This window comes from Patagioenas fasciata, chromosome 33 (assembly GCF_037038585.1).
Source record: "Patagioenas fasciata isolate bPatFas1 chromosome 33, bPatFas1.hap1, whole genome shotgun sequence".
Classification (NCBI taxonomy): domain Eukaryota; kingdom Metazoa; phylum Chordata; class Aves; order Columbiformes; family Columbidae; genus Patagioenas; species Patagioenas fasciata.
Window position 1 is genome coordinate 1,939,282 of NC_092552.1, and position 16,338 is coordinate 1,955,619.

Here is a 16,338-nt window from a genome sequence, read left to right on the forward strand (position 1 = left end):
AGGTGCCTGTTCGTGACCCCCAAGTGCCCCATAGTGACCCACAAGTTCCCCATAAGTGCCCCATAGTGCCCCATAAGTAACCCATGGAGCCCCAGAGCTGACTCCTAGAGACCCATAAGTGCCCCATAAGTGCCTGGTAGTGACCTCCAGGTGTCCCATAGCGACCCCCAAGTTCCCCATAAGTGCCCCATAGGGCCCCATAGCGCCCCATAAGTGCCTCTTCGTGACCCCCAAGTGCCCAAGAGAGACCCACAAGCGACCCATAGTGCCCCATAAGTGACTCACGGAGCCCCATAAGTGACCCATAGTGCCCCATAAGTGCCCCATAGAGATCCATTAGTGCCCCATAGCATCTCCCCAGTGTCCCATAGAGCCCCACAAGTGACTTATGGAGCCCCATAGGTGCCCCATAGAGCCCCATAAGTGACCTATAGTGCCCCACAAGTGACTCATGGAGCCCCATAAGTGACTCCTACAGACCCAGAAGTGCCCCATAGCGTGTCCCCACTTCCCCATAGTGCCCCACAAGTAACTCATGGAGCCCCATAAGTGACCCGTAGTGCCCCATAAGTGACTCTTGCTGACCCACAAGTGCCTGTTAGTGACCCCCAAGTGCCGCATAGCGACCCACAAGTTCCCCATAAGTGCCCCATAGAGCCCCATAAGTGCCCCATAGTGCCCCATAAGTGCCTCTTAGCGACCCATAGGTGCCTGTTCGTGACCCCCAAGTGCCGCATAGCGACCCACAAGTTCCCCATAAGTGCCCCATAGAGCCCCATAAGTGCCCCATAGTGCCCCATAAGTGCCTCTTAGCGACCCATAGGTGCCTGTTCGTGACCCCCAAGTGCCCCATAGCGAGCCTCAGGTTCCCCATAAGTGCCCCATAAGTGACCCACAGTGCCCCATAAGCGACTCTTGCTGACCCATAAGTGCCTGTTAGTGACCCTCAAGTGCCCCATAGCGACCCACAAGTTCCCCATAAGTGCCCCATAGAGACCCATAAGTGACCCATAGAGACCCATAAGTGCCCCATAAGTGCCCCATAGAGCCCCATAAGTGACCCATAGTGCCCCATAAGTGACTCACAGAGCCCCATAAGTGACCCATAGTGCCCCATAGAGATCCATTAGTGCCCCATAGCATCTCCCCAGTGTCCCATAGAGCCCCACAAGCAACTTATGGAGCCCCATAGGTGCCCCATAGAGCCCCATAAGTGACCTATAGTGCCCCACAAGTGACTCATGGAGCCCCATAAGAGACTCATAGGGACCCACAAGTGCCCCATAGCGTCTCCCCAGTGCCCCATAGGTGCCCCACAGTGCCCCACAAGTGACTCGTGGAGCCCCATAAGTGACCCATAGTGCCCCAAAAGTGACTCTTAGCGACCCACAGGTGCCTGTTAGTGACCCCCAAGTGCCACATAGCGACCCACAAGTTCCCCATAGTGCCCCATAAGTGCCTCTTAGCGACCCATAGGTGCCTGTTCGTGACCCCCAAGTGCCCCATAGCGAGCCTCAGGTTCGCCATAAGTGCCCCATAAGTGACCCACAGTGCCCCATAAGCGACTCTTGCTGACCCAGAAGTGCCTGTCAGTGACACCCAAGTGCCCAATAGCGACCCACAAGTTCCCCATCAGTGCCCCATAAGTGACTCATAGAGCCCCATAAGTGCCCCATAGCGTCTCCCTAGTGTCCCATAGTGCCCATAAGTGACTCTTAGCGACCCATAAGTGCCCCATAGAGCCCCATAAGTGACCCATAGAGACCCATAAGTGCCCCATAAGTGCCTCATAGAGCCCCATAAGTGACCCATAGAGACCCATAAGTGCCCCATAAATGCCCCATAGTCCCCCATAAGTGACCCATAGAGACCCATAGCGCCCCATAAGTGACCCATAGTGCCCCATAAGTGACTCACAGAGCCCCATAAGTGACCCATAGTGCCCCATAAGTGCCCCATAGAGATCCATTAGTGCCCCATAGCATCTCCCCAGTGTCCCATAGAGCCCCACAAGTGACTTATGGACCCCCCCCTTTGGAGAACTCCTGGGTCCCTTCTGCACTCCTGGTTCCCTCCCCGAACTCCTGGGTCCCTCCCGAATTCCTGGGTCCCTCCTGCACTCCTGGGTCCCTCCCGAACTCCTGGGTCCCTCCCTGAACTCCTGGGTCCCTCCCGCACTCCTGGGTCCCTCCCCGAACTCCTGGGTCCCTCCCGCACTCCTGGGTCCCTCCCCGAACTCCTGGGTCCCTCCCGCACTCCTGGGTCCCTCCTCGAACTCCTGGGTCCCTCCCGCACTCCTGGGTCCCTCCCCGCACTCCTGGGTCCCTCCCGCACTCCTGGGTCCCTCCCGCACTCCTGGGTCCCTCCCCGCACTCCTGGGTCCCTCCCCGAACTCCTGGGTCCCTCCCGCACTCCTGGGTCCCTCCCCGCACTCCTGGGTCCCTCCCGCACTCCTGGGTCCCTCCCCGCACTCCTGGGTCCCTCCCGAACTCCTGGGTCCCTCCAAAACTCCTGGATCCGTCCCGAACTCCTGGGTCCATGGGGGCACTCCTGGGTCCCTTGGGGCACTCTTGGGTCCCTTGAGAATCTCCTGGGTCGCTCCTGATATCCTGGTCCCTTCAGCTCACCTGGGTCCATCCTGAACTCCTGGGTCCCCCTCCCGAATTCCTGGCTCCCCCCCGAAATCCTGGGTCGCTTGGGGTACTCCTGGGTCCCTCCCGAACTCCTGGGTCCCTTGGGAAACTCCTGGGTGCCTTGGGGCATTGCTTGGTCCCTCCCGGACTCTTGGGTCCTTTAAGGCAAACCTGAGTACCTTGGGGCACTCCTGGGTCCATCCCCGATATGCTGAGTCCCCCCTGAATTCCTGGGTCCCTTGGGGCACTCCTGGGTCCCTCCTGAACTCCTGGGTCCGTCCCGATCTCCTGGATCCCTTGGGGCACTCCTGGGTCCCTCCCAAACTCCTGGTTCTCTCCCGCACTCCTGGGTCCCTTGGGGAACTCTTAGGTCCCTCCCACAACTCCTGGGTCACTTTCCCGAACTCCTGGGTCCCTTGGGGCACTCCTGGGTCCGTCTCGAACTCCTGGGTCCCTCCCGATCTCCTTGGTCCCTCCCGAACTCCTGGGTCCCTTCTGAACTCCTGGGTCTCTCTCCAAACTCCTGGATCTGTCCCGAATTCCTGTGTCCGTTGGGGAACTCCTGGGTCCCTCCTGATCTCCTGGGTCCGTCCCAAACTCCTGGGTCCCTTGGGGCACTTTTGGGTCCCTCCCCAAACTCCTCAGTCATTTGGGGTGCTCCTGGGTCCCTCCCGAACTCCTGGGTCCCTCCCAAACTCCTGGGTCCCTTGGGGCACTTTTGGGTCCCTCCCCAAACTCCTCAGTCATTTGGGGAACTCCTGGGTCCCTCCCGAACTCCTGGGTCCCTCCCAAACTCCTGGGTCCCTTGGGGCACTTTTGGGTCCCTCCCCAAACTCCTCAGTCATTTGGGGTGCTCCTGGGTCCCTCCTGAACTCCTGGGTCCCTTGGGGCACCCCTGGGTCCCTCCCGAACTCCTGGGTCCCTCCCGAACTCCTGGGTCCCTTGGGGCACTTTTGGGACCCTCCCCCAACTCCTCAGTCATTTGGGGCGCTCCTGGGTCCCTCCCGAACTCCTGGGTCCCTTGGGGCACTTTGCTGAGCCCTATTGGGTTTGTTGGGCTCTGTCAGGCTTTGTCAGGCTCCATCAGGCTCTGTCAGGCCTGTACACCCCAGATCCTATACCCCAAAGCCCTGCACTCTCAAATCATACAGGCCCAGAACGTGCACCCTAAACTGTGCACCCCAAAATCCTAAACCCCTTAACCCTGCGCCCCCAAATCCTCCCGACCCATGTCCCGAACCCAGCACCCCAAAATCTACCCCCCAAAACCTACATCCCCAAATAATGCACCCCCAGGTCCTGAACACCCAAAATCTGCACCCCCAATTCTGCCTCCACAAGACCTTCACCCCCAGTCCCTGCTCCACTAAATCCTACACCCCCAAACCCTGCACCCCCAACCTCCTGTACCCCAAATCCTACCCCCACAAGTTGCACCCCAAAATCCTGCACCCCCATATCCTGTCCTACCCAACCCTTCAGCCCAAACCCCTTCACCCCAAGATCCTGCTGCCCTAAACCCTGCACCACCAAATCATCCCTCCCAGCCCTGCCCCCCAAACCCTGTCCCCCTAAAGCCTGACCCCGAAACCCTGCTCCCCAAAACCCTGCTACCCCAAATCTTGTACCCCCAGATCCTTCCCCCAACACCCTGCAATCCCAAACCCTGGGTCCATTTGTCACTGGGGCCCATTGTGACATTCCAGGATTCCACTTTGTCCCCAGGGCCCATTGTGACATCTTGGGGACCCCCCTTTGTCTCCAGGGCTTATTGTGATGTCCCAGGACCCCCCGTTGTCTCCAGGGCCCATTGTGACACTGTGAGGACCCCACTTTGTCCCCAGGTCCCATTGTAACACCATGAGGACCCCCCCTTGTCTTCAGGGCCCATTGTGACATTCAGGGGACCCCCCCTTGTCCCCAGGGCCCATTGTGACATTCAGGGGACCCCCCATTGTCCCCAGGGCCCATTGTGAAATCCTGGGGACCCCCCTTTGTCCACAGGCCCCATTGTGACATTCAGGGGACCCACCTTTGTCCCAAGGGCCCATTGTGACACCATGGGGAACCCCTTGTCACTGGGGACCCATTGTGACACCACGGGCCCCCCTCCTTTTTCTCCAGGGCCCATTGTGACATCCTGGGGACCCCCCCTTGTCCCCAGGGCCCATTGTGCTATCCTGGGGACACCCCTTTGTCCCCAAGGCCCATTGAGACATCCCAAAACCCCCCGTTGTCCCCAGGGCCCATTGTGACATTCAGGGAACCCACCTTTGTCCCCAGGGCCTATTGTGACACTATCGAGACCCCCTCTTGTCCTCAGGACCCATTGTGACAGGGTGGGGATCCCCATTGTCCCCAGGGCCCACTGTGACATTCTAGTAACCCCTTTGTCCCCAGGGCCCATTGTGACATCCCAGGACCCCCTGTTGTCCCCAGGGCCAATTGTGACACCGTGGGGACCCCCCTTGTCACTGGGGTCCATTGTGACATCCTGGGTGACCTCCTTTGTCCCCAGGGTCCATTGTGACAGGTTGGGGACCCCCCTTGTCCCCAAGGCCCATTGGGACACTGTGGGGACCCCCTTTGTCCCCAGGGCCCATTGTGACATCCTGGGGACCCCGTTTGTCCCCAGGGCCCATTGTGGCACCATGGGCACCGCCTTTGTCACTGGGGCCCATTGTGGCATTTCAGGACACCACTTTGTCCTCAGGCCCCATTGTGACATCAGAGGGACCGCCTTGTCCACAGGGCCCATTGTGGCACCGTGGGGAGCCCTCTTGTCACTTGAGCCCATTGTGACAGCATCAGGACCCACTCTTTGTCCCCAGGGCCCACTGTGACATCCTGGGGACCCCCCTTGTCCCAAGGGCCCATTGTGACATCCTGGGGACCCACTATGTGCCCAGGACACATTGTGACATCCCAGGACCCCCCCTTGTCCCCAGGGCCCATTGTGACACCATGGGGACCCCATTTGTCCCTGGGGCCCATTGTGACATCCCAGGACACCCCTTTGTCTCCAGGGCCCATTGTGACACCGTGGGGACCCCCCTTGTCACTGGGGACCCATTGTGACACCATGGGGATCTCCCCTTGTCCTCAGAGCCCATTGTGACGTCCCAAAACCCCCCATTATCCCCGCAGACCACTGTGACATCATGGGGACCCCCCTTTCTCCCCAGGGTCCATTGTGATGTCCCAGGAAGTCCCATTTTCCCCAGGGCCCATTGTGACACCATGGGGACCCCCCTTGTTCCCAGGGCTCATTGTGACATCCTGGGGACCCCGTTTGTCCCCAGGGCCCATTGTGGCACCCTGGGCCCCCCTTTGTCCCCAGGGCCCATCATGACACAATGGGGACCCCCCTTGTCACTGGGCACCCCTTATGACACCATGGCCCCCCCCCTTTGTCCCCAGGGCCCATTGTGGCACCATGGGGACCGCCTTTGTCACTGGGGCCCATTGTGGCATTCCAGGATTCCGCTTTGTCCCCAGGGCCCGTTCTGACACCGTGGGGACCCCCATTGTCCCCAGGGCCCATTGTGACACCGTGGGGATGCCTTCTGGTCCCCAGGTCCCATTGTGACATCCTGGGGACCCCCTTTGTCCCCAGGACCCATTGTGACGTCCCAGCACTCCCCGTTTCCCCAGGGCCCATTGTGACACCGTGGGGACCCCCCTTGTCAGTGGGGCCCATTGTGACATTCTGGGTGACCTCCTTTGTCCCCAGGGCCCATTGTAACATCCAGGGCACCCCCTTTGTCCCCAGAGGCCATTGTGACACCATGGGGACCCCCTTTGTCACTGGGGCCCATTGTGACATCCAAGGACCCCACTTTGTCCCCAGAGCCCATTGTGACATCCTAAGGAGCAGCCTTTGTCCCCAGGGCCCATTGTGAGATCCAAGGACCCCCATTGTCCCCAGGGCCCATTGTGACATCCTGGGGACCCCCTCGTCCCCAGTGCCCATTGTGACACCATGGGGACCCCCCTTTGTCCTCAGGACCCATTGTAACATCCCAGGACCCCCCATTGTCCCCAGTGCCCATTGTGACAGGATGGGACCCCCCTTTGTCCCCAGGGCCCATTCTGACATTCAGAGGACCCACCTTTGTCTCCAGGGCCTATTGGGACAACATGGGGAACTCGCTTGTCACTGGGGACCCACTGTGACACCATGGGCCCCCTCCTTGTCCTCAGGGCCCATTGTGACACCCTAGGCACCTCCCATTGTCCCCAGGGCCCATTGTGACATTCCAGGATTCCACTTTGTCCGCAGGGCGCATTGTGACACCATGGGGACCCCCATTGTCCCCAGGGCCCATTGTGACACCGTGGTGACCCCCCTTGTCTGCAGGGCCCATTGAGACATCCCAGGACCCCACTTTGTCCCCAGGGTCCATTGTGACGTTTCAGGACACCCCGTTGTCCCCAGGGTCCTTTGTGACATGCTGGGGACCCCCTTTGTCCCCAGGGCCCATTGTGACACCGTGGGAACCCCCTTTGTCCCCGGGGCTCATTGTGACATCCTGGGGACCCCCCTTTGTCCCCAGGGCCCATTGTTACACGGTGCAGACCCCCTTTGTCCCAAGAGCCCATTGTGACATCCCAGGACCCCTCTTTTTCCCCAGGACCCATTCTGACATCCCAGGACCCTCCTTGTCCCTAGGGCCCATTGTGACATTCAGGGGACCCCTCTGTCCCCAGGGCCCATTGTGACATCCTGGGGAACCCCTTTGTCCCCAGGGCCCATTGTGGTGTCCCTGGACCCCTCATTGTCCCCAGAGCCCATTGTGACATCCTGGCGATCCCGCTTTGTCCCCAGGGCCCATTGTGGCACCATGGACACCCCCTTTGTCACTGGGACCCATTGTGACTTCCCAGGACCCCACTTTGTCCCCAGGGCTCATTGTGACATCCTGGGTACCCCCCATAGTCCCCATGGCCCATTGTGACATCCGGGGTACCCCCTTGTCCCCAGGGCTCATCGTGGCACCGTGGGGACCCCCCTTGTCCCTTGGGCCCTGGGGTCCTGGTTTTGTTAAAAACAAGTTTCTCTTTTAGTGAATTTGCCTGTCAGCTCAAGCTTCATGTCAGCTGCATTTTCCTGGAGAACCCAACACATGTTTTGGCAAACCCAGCAATGGAATGCAAACTTATTGATAAGCACGGATGGACATCTCGCGAGAGGGGCAACGAGAAACTGGTGACCAAGAGACTGACCAACGGTGAATAACATTCCATTCACGTGAATACTTCATATAAAAGCGGGAGATCACGAGGATCTCGTTCCTTTTCCTTCCCTTTTGCCTTTTTCCTTCCCTTCTGCTCATGGCCGACAGCAGGAGAGGACCTTGCTGGTCGTCCCTGCGAACGGAGGCCAGTGAGAGACTGAATCCAGCTCCGGTTGGCTGCAGAGTCCAATCCAGGACTTTGGGTGCCTGCTCTGCAGTTGCTGAGACTTACAAGATGGGTTTTGTATATTTGTATTATTTTCTCTGTTCTTATCAGTAGCATCAGTAAAACATCTTTAACTTTTCCAACTCTCTCCCCTCTGTGCTTCTTCCCCTCCCGATCGCCTGCCCTGAGTGGGAAGGGGGGAGATAGAGGGGCAAAAGGGGGAAGTGGGGGGGAGAGGAGGTTGACAACACATCTGCCAGGGTTTGATTGTCACCCCGCAATCTTAACCCTCGACACCAGCCTATCTCCATTTCCCTGCCCACCTCTATGTCCAGGCCTCCTGGGCACTGGTGCCCTCTGCGAGGAAAAAGTGGGTGGCCCTGTGGCATCCCCGGGGATTTTGGGCCATGAAGGCACCCAAGAGTGGCCGTGAGCAGGCGAGCAGGTGCCACCTGCCAGCGATGCCCTGAGCACTCAGGACAAGGAGCCTGGACCTTCCTGCGGTCTCAGGGGAGGCGCCCACCGCAGTGGCCCAGGAGGGAGGGGCCGCAGCTTTTGTTGGCTTTTGTTCACTTTTAAGAGAGGCCTTTGGAGGAGTCAGGTGGGAATCAGGAGCTCCCTGCCGCAGGTTCCCTGTACACTGCCTTTTAGGGAGTTTCATTTGCAGACAAATGATTAAACTCCACTGCTCCATCAGATGAAGTGAAAAGATCAAATGCAGAACTTCAGAACATCACTTTGTGGAGCAGCAGTGTCTACATTCATGGCAATCTATCCAAGACAAACTTACACTCAGAGGTGCCCCAACAATATCACTCCTGTTACACAGTTCTAGCACAAATGCCCAAGTATTTAAGGACAAGAAAAGGAATCATTTAGCTGCACAGAACTGTCTTCCAAATGTATGGAATGTATTGGTTTGGGTATTTCTTTGAAGCCCCAACTCACAAGAAAGAAACAGCACCAAGTTTAACAATAACGGTTTCTCAGTGGTTTTTGAGAACTTTTCCAAAAACCATTAGGCAAAAAAAAAAGCATTGAAAAACAAGAGCTGAGTGATACAATGTGAAAATGGCAAAAACCACACTCCAAACAATTGTTATTGCAAGAAACAGAAATCACACACAAGCTGTACAAACATACACGTTACCGGCTCTGGACAGACAGACGCACACCACGGCAGCACGTTCAGCTGTGCAAACCTTGAACCCACACGATCTAAAACCAATCTGACATTATCTGTACAACACAAAGTCAGACCGGAAATATTCTGGCGCATTCACAATGAAATACAATGTGTTGCTGGGCACAAACACCAATATTCACATCAGAACTGTGCAAACCATGGCATTACTCGCTTTGGATTTACAACACAGCCTATGTTTTACTGGAAAACACATTATGTTAATGTTTGGAAAGTTAATACAAGGCTACATTGTTTAGAATTCAGTGTAGTGTGTAGGGAAAACAGTGAGAACGTGTGTTTTTCGTGCTGCTTTTGACAGGCTGTGTCTCATCTCGGTGTACTAAATGTGGCTTTTCTTCCGTGTGCACACCGAGTACAGACCCCTGGTTTTGGGATAACAGCTGTATCACCCAGATGGACACCAATCAAAGCCTTGCCCAGCCCAGCTCGCTGGAGCAGCGGGGCGGGTGCCGATGGGGCTCCAGCCGCACTGCCCTGTTTGTCAGGAGCCCCAGCGGTGCCTCCACCCGGCTGAGCAGCGAGCGGCCCAAAGGCGCAAGGCTAAAATCGAGATATTGTCTTCAATGAATGTAATTGTGATCTGTTTGTATATTTGAGCTTGGCGTGCGGTTTGCGTGTCTGAGCTCAGCCTTTTACTTCGCACGTTTATATTTGGTACCAAAAGAATTTTGTTCGGGGAGATAATTACAAAATGAGAACCGGTTCCATTATTAAAGTGCCACCACGCTCCCCGTTCAGATGCATCTGTACACATGAGAGTAAATGAGAGGGGGAAGTGATGTGAATGTGAAATTCTGGGTTAGCTGTGTTGCAGTCAGTGTTGTTCTGCGCACAGACTGATCTGGGTCTGAAATTAGTGTAAGAAACTACAAAAGGGAGGAGCTGAGGGATGTAACTATTGCTCAGCTAATTGAAATTGCATATGAAGTTTATAGTCGCAGGAACTAAATAAAGGGAGAAAGAGATTTTAAATCAGACTCTGCCTTTAGGGTTTCCGATTCATAAAATACAACCTGGGGATAAAGCACTAATTAAAACCTGGAAAGAGGAAACTCTGACCCCACGATGGGAAGGACCTTTTCTTGCCTCATTAACTACAGAACCAGCCGTTCGGACTGCAGAGAAAGGGTGGACACACGGCTCTTGAGTTAAAGGACCACGGACGGGAGAAAGAACCTGGGGAGTAACCCAAGGACCAGGGGAATTGAAATTGAAATGGACACGGGATTGGTGATGTAACCACTATCAGCACTGTTAATGTGAATGTCCAGTACAAAGAGTGAATCGCCCGTGCACCCAGCGCTGTTTGGCTTGTGCTCTAACGAACACGTGTTCAAGGAATACAGTTAAGGAATTGGATTAAATGTTGTTTATCCATAGAAAAAGCGTAAGCTACGTATTTCAGTTCCTCATTTGCAAAAATGCTGTAACTCTGTGCAGCACGACCCCTCATCTTTATCTCTCTATCTTTCCACCTCTTTCTGGCATTAACAACGCCCAGATCAAACCTCTCAGCACAGACACTGAGAAATGCCCGCGGCCCATGCTCTGTCAGTTCCTTGGAGCTGCTGCTGTTCTGAGATCCCAGGAGGAGAAACTTCTCTTCAGCCGAGTTTAACACGGAACCTGTTCTCAGCAGCCGAGCCTTCTCCTCTGTGCAAGGGCAGCAAACCGCAGGTTTGGAACCCACAGCCCCTCAGTCCCGCTGCAGCCAGCGAGGAGGCGACGAACGAGCGCGGACACCGAGTCCGCCCGCGGGACGCGCCGGTCGCGCTTTGTGCTGCGGGGTCAGCGGTGCGGAGGGCGGGGAGGAGCTCATCTGAGAGCTGAGGCTGACCTGCAGTTCAGGGGGTTTTCCACTCTCTGAGCCACCATGACGGCACGGCTGCCAGAGACTTTGTTATTTTAATAACTGTTCAACTCAGTCACATTTCGTATAAAAATTTGGCGGGTCAGGCGAATAATCGGACAGCTCTGGCGGGGTCCTGCCGGCAGCGCCGCTCGGCTCGCCCCTCCCGGTGACGCAATTTCCGGCTACAGGGCTGGGGCGAGCGGAGGCTGCTGAGCCGAGGCTGCTGAGCGGGTCCGGGGGAGCGAGCGGCGGGTCCGGGGGAGCGAGCGGCGGGTCCGGGGGGGCGAGCGGCGGGTCCGGGGCGGGGAGCGGCGGGTCCGGGGGAGCGAGCGGCGGGTCCGGGGAGGCGAGCGGCGGGTCCGGGGGAGCGAGCGGCGGGTCCGGGGAGGTGAGCGGCGGGTCGGGATGGGGGCGGGAGAGGCGCCCGCGGTCGGGGCGCGCGCACAAGGGTCCGTGTGCGAACGGGCCCTTGGAGACCCCGGTTCCGGGAACCCCCGGAGCTGAGCCCACAGCTGCCGGTCTCTTGGTGCTTTGTGCAGGTGACAGCGCAGAGGCCGCCATGAGAAACCCGGGTGTCCCCAGCACGTTCCTGTTGGAGCAGCGCGTGGCCTGTGCAGCTTCGTGTGGGCCAAGGGAGGCGGCTGTGTCCGTGTTGGCTCAGGTCGGTGCAGCTGCGCTTGGATTTAGAGCAGTGACCCTGGCTGGCTGGTTGAGCCTTGGGGGTTGTTTATTGCTGAGAATGGCAGGGGTCTGTTCAGCAGGTCTTGAATTGCTGTGCACTTTACCCTGCAAGAAGGGTTCGTTTTCAGTGTTATTCATTCAGCGTAGCTCTCTCCATTGTACGGATAAGTTTTCCCGCTCTCAAAGGTTCCCTCTCCATGTGGTGGTTGAATTTCTCAGCGTCTCTTCTGCCGTTTGTTTTCCTTCTCCTGCAAAGTGGGGTGGGAAGGAGAAGGCAAAAGGCTCCGCTGCTTCCAGGCGGGGACTTGGTTGCTTGTATAACGTATGTCTGGTTCATCTCGAAGTAGACAGAGAAGAGTGGTGTTAGAAATCAATCAGCTGCCTCCTGTTGGAGGGACAAAGTGTGCTGGATTTGAAGGCGTTGGGCAGGACAGGAAGAGCTGCCTTCCTGGGTCAGTGATGGGCGTTGGCATGTATTGTCTGAGCTGGAGCTGATGGCTGTCACCACTTGAGCTCTAGAATTACTCTGAGACCCAGGAATCTCCAGTTCCTTGTGGAGCTTTTCCAGGCTGTGGAAGCCCCTTTCTGTCACAGATTGTAACGCAGCCCTTGGAGAAGGGGGCACTGCTTGAGGTTCCTCAGTTTGGGCGTTGGGGAGGCGTCATTCTTGGGCTCACGCTGGGCGTTACGAGGAGACGTTTTCACGTGAGCTGAAGGCAGCTCTGGGTACCCAAAGCTGTTAACCGGTGTTAACAAACGCTGCTGCTGAGATTTGGGGGTAAAAGTGCCACAAATGTGATTTCCCAGGGAAAACAGAGAGATTTGTCAGTGCCTGGTTGTTCCATGGCACATTGTAGTTAAGCACAGTGGTAATTTTGCATCGATTTTACACAGGATTACTGGCTCTAACAGACTGGTTGCATCAAATGAATGTTGACTTGCTGCACTGGTGGCCTTGTGAACAGCAGATGGCTTCTGGAGGGGGTGACATCTCCTGTGAGCCCAGGAGTGCTGAGCCCATCATACAGGGAACGACCTCCCCTCCCCGAGCAGGGCAGAGGACCCAGGGGTCCGGGCTGCCTGTCTGTGCTCCTCCCCTGCCCCAACACCAAAATACGTTCCTTGGGGACAGATGTGGGCCTGGACCAAGATGTTACATAAGATGTTTTTCCAGTAATTGTTATTAAAAACACACTAAACTCATGTGATGTTTATTTCAGTTACGTTCCCACTCGTTCACAGACCAGGCCCAAGGACATTCACACATGCCATGCACTTGGGGGCGGTTATCCGGCCCGAGATCCCATTCTCACGAGTCTGGGCTATAACGTTTTACAGTTATGAGAAACGTACTTCAAAGTACTCTGTCCAAGGCCCGTTCTATGTTATTATGTTAGTATTATGTCTTTGACCGTCCAGATGGTCATGTTAGTATTGATCTTCGTTTATCATCCAGATGGCTGGAACCGCACATCTTGCTTTTCCACATTTACTTTCCAAGAGGCTGCTGAACTGTGGCAAGGTGTTGCTGTCTGTACGGAGAACATGGTTGTAAAAGTACATCATGGAGATGCTCACACAGCCCAGAGTCAGCCACTGAAGAATATCAAAGCAAACACAGGTATGTCCCTGAAGGGCTGCCAGCTCTGCAGGGACAGAAATCGGGTCTTGGGAATCTGAGATCCCTCTTCTGCTCCAGTCAGTGAGCACAGACTGGTGCTGGAAACCGCTCAACATCCAGGTCGCCCGGGCAGCAGCCACTGAGACTGGAGTTATAAACCCATTGATTCCCCCACTGTCACACTGCCCCACAGTGCCCAGAGGATGCTGACCAGGGCCCCCAGGATGGGGATGTTTGGGCCAGGGGCGCAGTGAAGGGAACCCCGCGCCCCGCAAAAAGCCAGGGAGAGCTGCAAGGCGGGCGGGGGAGAGGGCAGGGGAGGCCGTGCCCCTGGGGACACAGCTCCATCCCCCAGCTGCTCTGAGCCCCGCTCCGGCAGGACTCCCCAGGCTGTCCCGAAGCAGAGCGGCACCCCGGCTGTCCAGCTGCTCCCCTGGGACCCCCCGGCCTCTGGGCTCCAGCCTGTGCCCAGGGCAGCCAGGGAGCCCCAGGCGTGCGGGTGCCCCAGGACCTGCTCCTCCCCGCTGCCCCAGCACTGCCCTTCTCTGTGGGCTCTGCCCGCTGCCAGGGCTGGGGGAGCCCAGGCTTCCAGGCTGCTTTAACTGCCCTGGATCCCCTGATCGGTCACTCTGTGAGGCACCGATCTTGGTGAACGGGCTTCTTGTGCCATGGGCCCTGGGCAAACAGAGCTGATCAGAGCCGCTGTGGGAGCAAACATCCCTCCTCGTGCCAGGGGAGCTCCGTCCTGCAATGAGCTCCGAGCGGCTGCCTGGGAACAAGCGCCCGCTTCATCACGTCCCTCTGGATGGCCACGTCCTGCTCAGGGACAGCGCTGGCCTGGGCCGAAGATGGGGGCATTGAAGGGACACTCGGTGGGGACAAGGGCCTTTGGTGAGCTGTGGCCAAGTCCCAGGAAGGGACAGGGCTGGGGACAGGGACACTGGGACCCACCATGTGGGATCAGCTCTACAGGGCGGGACCCAGGTTGTCTGGGAGGGCACAGTGACCCCGGACAGGGACAGGTGAGAGCCAGGGCAGGGGATGTTCCCTCTGCTCTGTTCTCAGCTGTGGCTGCAGACTGGACCAGTTGGGGGCTGGCGGTGCAAGGGAAATGGGGTGGGCTGGAGCTGGGCACTGACACCACCCCAGCACTTCCCCCAAGCCCAGCCCTCCTCTCCCAGAGCCCAGGATTCACCAGTGCTCCCCATTGTCAGTGCCACCAGTGACTGAGGATCCCAGTCACCAGCTGTCCACATTGCCCCAGCTGTCCTCCCACCTCCCAGAGTTCCCTAATCCTGGGGTCCCTGGTGCCCCAAGAAGAGGAGTGACTCCCAGCCCCTCATTTATTTAAGGGGCTGGAAAGGGCTCAGAGATAATTGTGCTTAGAGACCCCAGATTTGAGGCTGGTGTCATCTCTAGGGGGGGTTCCATAGGGAAAGACTGGCCTGGGAGTTGAGGGGCACTGGGAGATGGTGGTGCTGGGAGGTGAGGGGCACTGGCAGGTGGGGGGATCAGGCTTTTGGGGTTGTTGCAGGATGGTTTCGAGTTGGAGCAGTGGGTCATCACCATAGGGTGTCTGGCTGTCAGGGACACACTGCTGTCCCCCCTCACCACTGTGGATGCCCGGGCCCTTCCCCGTGCAGCTGCCCCATGCAGGAAGCCGCACTGATGCCAGGGAAGGCAGCTGGATCAGTGCTCAAGGCGGGGGTGACTCTGTGCCAAGGCTGGGTTGCCAGGGCGGGTGTCTCTGCCAAGCTTTGCCCTGGGGGCTGGAGGCGTGGGGAGGGGCAAGGAGTCGTCCTGGGAGGGATAAAGGTGCCCTCACCTTTTCTGGCATCACCCAGGACTCGCTGCACCGCAGAGGAAGATGAAGGTCGCAGTGCTCAGTGTGGCCCTGCTCTTCACCATCCTGCTGTGCACCCTGGAGGATGCGCAGGTGAGGCTCCAGTGAGGGCCGCTCCCAGTTTCTTGTCTTGGTGCCCCCACACCCCTCTTCTTTGGGCCTCCCCATTCCATCCTTTAAGACCCCTCAGGTATCTCCTCCTCAGGATCTCCTCTGTGTCCTATAGAGGGTCCCCAAATGCCCTCTCTTTGATGGATGCCAATGCCTTTCTTTCCATCTTTCCACTCCGCCCTTTGCCTTTCACCCTGTCCCCTGCGGTAGTGCCCCCAGATCCCCCTCCTTGAACACCCCCTCCCAAACACTTTCCCGATCCCCGCGTTTTGTTCCTCTGCTGTCCTCTTCCTCCTGCCCCCACCAACAACCTCACCTGAATTCCCCGTGTCCCCTCCCCTTGAATTCTTTACCCCTCGCTTGCATCCCATGCAGTCCTGTCCCTCCAGCACCCCCAGCCCGGTCCCTTGGGTTCTGCGAGTTCACAACAGTGCCCTGCCTCTGGGTCCCCCCCAGCCACCGTCCTCCTTGGAGGCCCCAAATTCCCATGTTATCCTTTTCTCCAACCCAAGCCCTGGTCCGCCATGAACAGGTATCCCAGGTGAAACTTGGAGGAATGAGGTTGGGGGGAGCAGAAGGGATTTTCACGCTCAGATGAGGGAGAATCCATGGGCCTGGGTGGGGCTGGGGACACCTGTGCCCCACCCACAGCCCCATTTGTCTCCAACCCCTTTCTCTTCTTTCATAGGCATTTCCAGGAACATTGCTGGAAGCAAGTGGAGGGTCTCTCCTGCATGTGAGTAGTGGGGCGGACTTGGAGGACATCCAGTCTGGGAACTGGAGGGCACCTTGGTCCTCCCCTCCCTTGCTGGGGCTGGGACATCCCAGTGACCAGTGAGGTCTCATGGTCTCTCTACAGCAGGGACTCAAACTGGGGCGAGTGAAGAGGGCTGCGGTAGGTGTCACAAGTTCTGCTGCCCCACACCCTCCCTCCCACGGCCACAAAACTCCAGGGCATCCCAGTGTTCCCCAGAACATGCCAGTGTG

At 57.5% G+C, this 16,338-nt stretch overlaps 1 non-coding gene across 1 annotated transcript; it reads left to right on the top strand.

Moving 5' to 3' along the window:
* Positions 1–12,227: 12,227 nt before the first annotated feature.
* Positions 12,228–12,312, top strand: LOC136115829 (small nucleolar RNA SNORD45). Its single transcript, XR_010653295.1, has one exon. It is a non-coding gene; the product is annotated as a small nucleolar RNA SNORD45 (small nucleolar RNA).
* The last annotated feature ends 4,026 nt before the right edge of the window (positions 12,313–16,338 follow it).